The sequence below is a fragment of the Pseudoliparis swirei genome, chromosome 8 (assembly GCF_029220125.1).
Source record: "Pseudoliparis swirei isolate HS2019 ecotype Mariana Trench chromosome 8, NWPU_hadal_v1, whole genome shotgun sequence".
NCBI lineage: Eukaryota > Metazoa > Chordata > Actinopteri > Perciformes > Liparidae > Pseudoliparis > Pseudoliparis swirei.
In genome coordinates, this window is record NC_079395.1 from 15,572,508 (window position 1) to 15,580,145 (window position 7,638).

The following is a 7,638-nucleotide window of genomic DNA, read 5'->3' on the forward strand; positions in this document are numbered from 1 at the left end:
AGCGGACAGAGTTCAGATTGAAGTGGTGGATTGGAAGCTCATTTTGCAAGTGACTTTTTTTTCGTCCCGACGACCAACAACAGACGGATTGGAAGCTCATTCTGCGCATGCGTTAAATGCGTTTAAAAAAATAACTAGTTAAACCTGTAATTGAATTAACTGAGTTAACGCGTTATTTTTCACAGCACTAATAAATACATATGTATTTCATGTAAATATCAGCGCTCCTATACTGATTAATGGTCCACTCAGATCGTTGATTGTAAATACACTTATTGTACCCCTGTATGCCTATTGTTTTTTACTGTGAGGAAATCTGAGTCGGAGGAAGTTAAATGGAAGGGATTTATCTTCTTCGTAATATCATTTGTATTACCGATACTTCTCTAATCAGTTGAGTATCTTCAGTAAAAGTTCAAACTAGATTTGTTCCCAAAAGCCCAAATGTCAAATTTAAAGAGCTTCACAAGCTACCCAATTCAGACAACATCCCTACACCTTCCTCAGAATTATAATGCTTTAACCTTTTCTTCCACCAATGAGACTTTGCAATTAGAAACTTCTCCAGAAATGCAAATCAGGCACATTTTCGCAGCACACAGAGAACCTGGACTTATAATTCATGCAATGAGGCCACGTTTGGGGTGACAGTTTTTGTTCTCCCTCAGTGTGCAGTGTGACTTCCCTTCCGAAATAAAGGTTACATAAAGAGGACATTGAGATAAGTATTGAAAGAGGCAGCCCGGACTGCACCGCTTCAGATAATCCCCAGTGAGCCAGGCCTCAAACAACGTCGGCCTCTACCTGCATCGTTGTTGTATCAACAGAACCAGAGCACGTTTACCCTTCGCCCACAGGTGTCTCTTGAGCTGACATGTTTGTATAGCTGAACATCCTTCACGGCTTGCCTGGAGGGGCCTCACACCTGAACTTTAAGCTTTTTACTTCACAGGAGTAAAAAAATACTAAATAAATAATCAGTAGCATCAGAGGTCACCCGGAGCACTTCCTTTTCTCGACGGAAATACAGGCGGCAATTCAAACACACACAGGAACACACGGGTACCCAGGGGCTTGCGCTGCGCAGTAAATATGATTTTTAAATCATCTGAAGTAGAGGTTGAAAAGGAGGGAAGACCTTTACAGACTAGTTCCCAGTGCGGACACTCTGGTGGAAGAAGGAAGAGCGGGAGAGAAAGAATGTTGCAGAAGAAGAGAGAGAGAGAGAGAGAGTGAGGGAGACAGACAGGGTAGTGGAGAAGATCCCCGAAAGGAGTTGAAGAGGAAGAATTCCAGCTTGGATTCAAGCTCCTCGGCTAATGAGCATCATTAACATGGCCGGCCCAGCTTCTCTAAACACGGGGGAGGACCGGGGGACACAAAACTAAAACCTCTCAAGCACATCCCCGCGAGATTCATAAGGCGGTCGCTTGTAAAATAAGATAGAGCACATGCTGGCTGCAGAAGGTAATTCCTAATGCAACGCCACACACTATGGATCCTGGAAACTGGGATACTCACCCAACCAGATCCCTCGCTCGAGCTGTGACCTCATGTTTAAAGCAGAGTGGCATGAGAACTCATTTAGATGTCCGTGATTCCATGGTGTGACATAAAGAGGAAGGAGAATATTTCTCTGCAGCGCTCTGTGATGGGATATAAATCTGAGGCTTAGATCAGTTCAACCATGTCGTCCCATTTGAGAGATTGGCCTTATCGGTAAGGAACGTTGAGGTGAAGAAAATGACTGACAAGCTCTCCGATGTCAGATGCATTTCATCCATTATTTCATGATCCGAGGAGCTTCATCATTACTCCCTCTCCGCGCTCTCTGTTTTACACACCGTAAAACAAAGCCCCCAAGAGGCTTGAAAACCAACCCACGCCCTGGTCCTGCTTCTATAAAGCATTTGTGATATACAGTACACGCCGTTTTTTTTAGCACTTCCGACCACTTTCACAACATGATCGATTGAGTATTTAAATCAGATGGCATCAAAACAGTTTGAAAATACAAATGTCCTTTGTCAATAATTCAGAATATCGGAGATCGTTGCCATCAATTCCGGTTTTCCCTGCTCTCAGCTGTGATGTATGTACAACGTCTTGCTGGATCAGGCATGAGCAAACAGCCAAGACTGCAACTTGCTGTTGCATCAGCTCTTGTGTCGGAGAGAAAATGCTCTTCCTCATCTATTACCCTTCATCCGAGAGGAGCGAGACGCTCACCCCCCGCGTTCTGTGAGACCCAGCGCTCGGACGGACAAGTGTCTTGAAAAGAAAAGCATAATTGGCACGTTCATCAATCTTCTGTTCATCGAGTACTTTGTGGTTGAGAGATCAACAGTTACGAGCTGTGATGTTCACTGTTGGTACGGAGCCTCGGCTTAATTACTGTGCGAGTCAAAAATCTTTTCATGAGAAATTAAGCCCAAATAGGCTTCAGCTGCCTCAAACTAATCTCTTGAATCTCAAAATGTAAACCCAATAAATGAAAATATTAAAATGCTGATGGAAAAGCCAATCTTTGTTTGTGGTCTTTTTGCTTCTCAGTTTGTATACCATGATAAAACATCATGATAATGATAACTTGGGGCGTCTCAAAATGATCCTAAATGTCGGTATCGGAGCCAATCCGGGCCAGGGCTTGACATTAAGCTTCTTCCGCCTGCCTAATAGCCGTATATGTTCACAATGGAAACTGTAGGCCAAATAAATAATATTAATAGGATCTGGGCAATTTCCATAATTTATCAACAGCCATAAAACTAATTGCACCGTTAATCAAATTGCATCGCTAATCAATGGTAAAACACACTTCATATATATGTATATATATAGTATAAGTATAGCATAAATCAGAGTCTGCTTCAGGTCTCTATGTCACTCCTCCACATTCAAAATATGTTATCTTCTGTTCATTGCGAGAAAAGAAAACATGGCGACAACCGTCATCCAAAATGGCAACGGCAAAATTGCCAAACTTGAGGCTTAATAACGGCATTTATTCAGCAAACCAATGGGAAACATCCCAATGACTACATCAACTTCTTATATTACGAACATTTACTGGATCCCAACTGATCCCAAATAAAAATGTTTCTGTACAGGTGTTTCTCTCTTGCCGATTGCATTGTGCCAGTTTCAGGAGTCGCTTTCTCTCACTTACATGTTCATCCATTTCACGCACCGGCTTAGATTTGCATCAGGACCTTCAATATCTAGATCAAGTAGCTTGTGAAAAATAAGAATGATTACTCAAATTTAGAAGGAAAATTAATTATAGTACTTATACATTTCAGATTGAATTTTATTGAAACTATAAAATCGGCTTAGGCAGCCACTCAATATTAAATGGACTCGGATCACAATCAGGGCAAATAGAATGGCAAAAATCGTTGCTGTCCTCATTAGCACATTAGAGGGTGGAACAACCCACAGACCTGGCTCCGTGTCCGACGAGATATAGAAACTGTGGCTGTGACTTGTTCGGATCATTTGAGCTTGTCCACCTATACCGAGCGCATGTTCATGTCGTTTAATATAATTCTGGATATTCTGTCTAATACTTGTGCAGGGTGGACCAGACATGTAGCATCGGTACGCGGTGACGCCATCGGGATTTTTTAGCCGCAATAACTTTTAAAAAGTGGTACGGATCCACACATTACACGTCACTGTACTGTATGCCTCAACAGTTGAGGGTCATTCATCTAAAGAGAGACAGTGAAGAGAGAAGAACACGGAAATACAGAACGGAAGTACAGCATATCATGAAGCAGGAGAGAAAGGCAACAGTTCACACATTAGTTCAGAGAAATGCCCATATCTCCTCTACCTCGAAGACATAAAGCAAAAGAGTTTACCCAGGATTCATCACACAGACTGAAATGACAGCACACATGGCCGAAAGAAAAGATGTGCCATGGGTGGAAGGACAGAAAAATACTCAATTCACTGATCTATCTATAGCTTTAAATGCCACACTAAACATTTGTAATGTATTAGCAGACGTAGAATTGAATTGAATTAATGTACACACAAAACTGTAACTTTAATACTTAACCCGTCCTACGTAGCTGTGTCTCAACCAAAGAAAGCGTTAATCTAATCAGCGAAAAATGAAAGAAGCTGCGCTTGTGTCATGGAGATGAGTGTTTAATTAAAAATGGGAAAAAAATGAACAAACAGGTGAAGATTTTGGTCTTTTTACTGCAGTTTGTTATCTGCTTGTGTGCTAAAATCTGTGCGGGATCTGATGGATGATGCGGGCGCTAATGAGAGCTGGATATGTCCACATTCAACTGTCGCCCTAACGATAAGTAACGACGGTAGCTTAGCTAACACAATTAACACTGGCGGCGCGGGGGAAAATAAAATTCCCCGAGAATGAGGTATTATGTAAATTATTAATTACCACATAGATGATTGCAATCTTGTTCAGCTGCCCATTGGCACCAAAATAAATGTGAATGGTTTGGAAACAGAGAAATGAAAATAATGGAGATAATCCTGACGGTGGGAATTTGGGAAAGATTCAACAGATACCACCTGCTCCTGAAGCAATTTATAGAAAACATTTGCATTTGCAGTTTAGCCACTAAACACAGACTGACTCCACGAATGCAAACAGGAAACTACAAACAATGAGAGTAAACATTTTAATTCTAATTGTCAGTAAAGTGTTGACGTTATGACACTTCCACAAATCCGTTAAAAAAAAAGGACGGGATCTCCGTCTTCACTGTGATGGTTAATATTTAATATAACCGTATAGCAATGTGTATTTAATTTGAATTTCAATCACTTGAGTTCTGAACACACTCATTCTGAGGAATGCATGTTTTATGAGCCGCAGTTTCCACCAATGCAGTGACACGTATGTGTGCGTGTGCGTGTGACAAAGATAGACAGAGAATGAGTAATGAACAGATAAAACGCTGTCGAGAGGTAAAGACAGAGAGATGGAGAGCGTCTGATGTATCCAGAAAGAGAGAGAGTCACAGAGAGAAAGTGATTTCTCCGATTCTGTGCCTCAGCTTAATGGCACAGGATCCACATGGGAGGGAAAGCCAGGCTCCGTGCGAGATATGATGAATCCAAAAAGCCGATAACCTCAAGCCTTCCCATTTTCTCTCTCTCTCTCACACACATACACATACACACACACAGCCATGAAAAAAAACCTCTGAAATTAACCGCTCAGCTTCTCAGTTTACAAGGAAACTGAACTGTTGGTTTCCTCTCTGCTTGTGGTTCACTGCTTCTGCCTTTTTTTATGTCACTCTGTCACTTTTCTCTCTCCTCTCTGGATATGATCACCACTGCTCCCAATATGGTGTCAATGCTCAACACTAACCCCCCCCCCCCCACACACACACACACACACACACACACACACACCAACCTGTTACCCCCTGCTGTGACCATGAACAATATGTCTGGCTGATTTTGACGAATGAAACCAACTCAAAATATGGAAATAACCTTCACTGGGTGACATGAAGGGAAAGAGGGAGCTGCGGATTGGGAGGGTTGTTATGGAAAAGGGAGAGGAAAAAGAGACCGATGGAGAGACGGACACACAGGTGGATGATGGGATTTATCGAGCGTGGCATGGTATTTCCAAACCGGGTACGGCATGAGAATAGATGGGGAACAATATCGGCTGACTTTCTAAATGTCACCATGGATAATAATAAGTCTCGACAGCAGAAACACACGTAGGGAAGACAGTTAATTGGACCTGGAAAGCAATAGTTCACACGCTTCTTTCTGAACAACTGCATCAACAACAGAAAAGGAGCAGTTCTGTTTGGCATGTGACTAACACACATTTATCATTCTTCCACGCGTATGTGGATCCATGAGATGGGGACGACTTTTAAAAAATATAGTATAACTATACACCACGTTTAAAAGTAGCACAGTGTCACCATACTCAAGTGTTAAGTGGACAAAACAACACCGGACACAATTTAATCTTTCCTTTACAACAAGTCTATTCCTGTATAATTAGTGAAATATGAGTTATTTAATCGATTACCTAAATGTTCATTCAAACTCAACAGTAAAATGCAAAGAAAAAGATAATCCAACTTACACAATAAATTGTCCATTTTACAAATAGACAAGAATCGGGAGACAAATAACCTCAATGTCCTGTGATGAATTGCCATTTAATAGCAGCTAATATTATAATAATAATGTTCTCAAATGACAAGTTGCTGCGATTTAGACACATTTCACCAGTTACAACATCATCTATAACACACACATATGCACTTTACTTACAAAAGGCAGGCAGCCACACACACACACACACACATACCAGCATGAGGGGGTCATTAAGCAGCTATTGTTGTGTTCCTCTCTGCTCAGCATGATAACGGGTTGATTGATACTGAGGTTCTCCAGTTAATCACCTGGCTATGACTATAAATGCACACTTTATTGCAAATGATGCACAAACAAGAAAAAGGGGGTGGAGGGGGGAAAGGAGACACACAACTCTAACACAAAGGCAACTGTGCATGAGTGAGGAAAGAGCACACGCATACACACTCCTGTCACAAGCGGAAGGCGCCTGCCGGACATCCGTCGGCGTTCCACGCGGGCACAAGTCAACTCACCTGCTCCGAGTGACCAGAGGAGAGCTTTCAAATTGGCCTCGGGGGAATCATCTTCCCTCTCGCTCTCTTCGCCCCCGTTGTCCCGTTGGCTCCTCGCTCACTCGCCGTCTCGCTCGCTCTCTGTGTGGCAGTTCACGGGCGTCCTACGGGCCGCTCACCCCGTCGGCGTGGCTCGGCGTAAAGTGCATCGATCTCTCGGCCAAGTGGTACGTGGTCCTGCTGTTTCCACGGGACTCAGATGGGCTCTCCTCCTCTCCGCTCACTCTGCCTCACACAGCTGCAGAGGGATGTATGAGGACTGGCAACGTGGCCGAGCGCAGCTCCACTCACTCTCTCTCTCTCTCTCTCTCCCTCGCTCTCTCAGGTTGTCAGCTGGTGCGCCGCTCACTCCTATTCCATCTCTTGACTCTGCCTTGCCGTACTGAACTGCATGCAATCTCACCATCTCTTTTTTGCTCTTTCTTCATTGATTCTCTCTCTCTCTCTTTCGTTCTCTCTCTGTTTCTGTGTCTCTGCTAGTGCAGCCTCTAGTGGATGCTTTCTCTCCATGCTGCTCATTCAATCTGAATCCAATTTTACTCGCAGCGAAAACGAAGCTGTGATGCGAATGTTCTCCAGGATTTCAGTCGGCACCGTCAGCTGAAAAACAAAATCATAAAGAAATAAGTCATTCACTTGTGCACAGATTTTCAGTATCGATTAGCCTCCCAATCATCTTTTTGATAATCAGTCATTTCAGATATCAGATAGAGCTGCAATGAATGGTTGATTAATTCATTTGCCCATAAACCGGTTCCAGTGTCTTCAATGTGAGGGTTTGATGTCTTTCATTGTTGTATTTTACATTAATCTGAATAACTTTGTTATTGGACTGATAACAAAACAAGACATTTTAAGGTGTCAAATTAGAGTTAACATTTTTGTAAAAAGCTGTCAATTAATGAATCTAGAAAATTGTCTGAATCCCTGCAAGTGATACAGCTAGTGATAGTGTACCAAAAACATT

General features: G+C 42.5%; 1 protein-coding gene across 1 annotated transcript in view; it reads right to left on the reverse strand.

Annotated features, from left to right (window-relative positions):
* tnr (tenascin R (restrictin, janusin)) overlaps positions 1–6,667 on the reverse strand; it is a 179,705-nt gene extending 173,038 nt beyond the window's left edge. Inside the window, exon 1 of the mRNA XM_056420767.1 lies at positions 6,633–6,667. The gene's annotated coding sequence lies outside the window, so the exon portion shown is untranslated. The remainder of the gene's footprint in view (positions 1–6,632) is intronic.
* Between the last annotated feature and the right edge of the window lie 971 nt (positions 6,668–7,638).